This window comes from Henckelia pumila, chromosome 2, assembly GCF_033568475.1.
Source record: "Henckelia pumila isolate YLH828 chromosome 2, ASM3356847v2, whole genome shotgun sequence".
NCBI classification, from domain to species: Eukaryota; Viridiplantae; Streptophyta; class Magnoliopsida; order Lamiales; family Gesneriaceae; genus Henckelia; species Henckelia pumila.
Genome location: NC_133121.1, coordinates 73552589 through 73552901, shown reverse-complemented (window position 1 = coordinate 73552901; position 313 = coordinate 73552589).

The following is a 313-nucleotide window of genomic DNA, read 5'->3' as shown; positions in this document are numbered from 1 at the left end:
TATTAGCAAACCAAGGCATAGTAGTAGCATAAAATAGTTGATCATCCGGAAAATTTTCATTTATTGGTATTTCATTTTGAGATGATTCAGAAATTATTCTTGATAAATGATCGGCTACTACATTTTATTTTCCTTTTTTTATCTTTTATTATAAGATCAAATTCTTGTAACAACAAAATCCATCTTATTAATCTCGGCTTAGCATCTTGTTTATTTGATAAATATTTTATGACAGAATGATTAGTATAAACAATAGTAGTAGAACCAATTAAATAGGATCGAAATTTATCTAATGCAAACACTACTGAAAGTA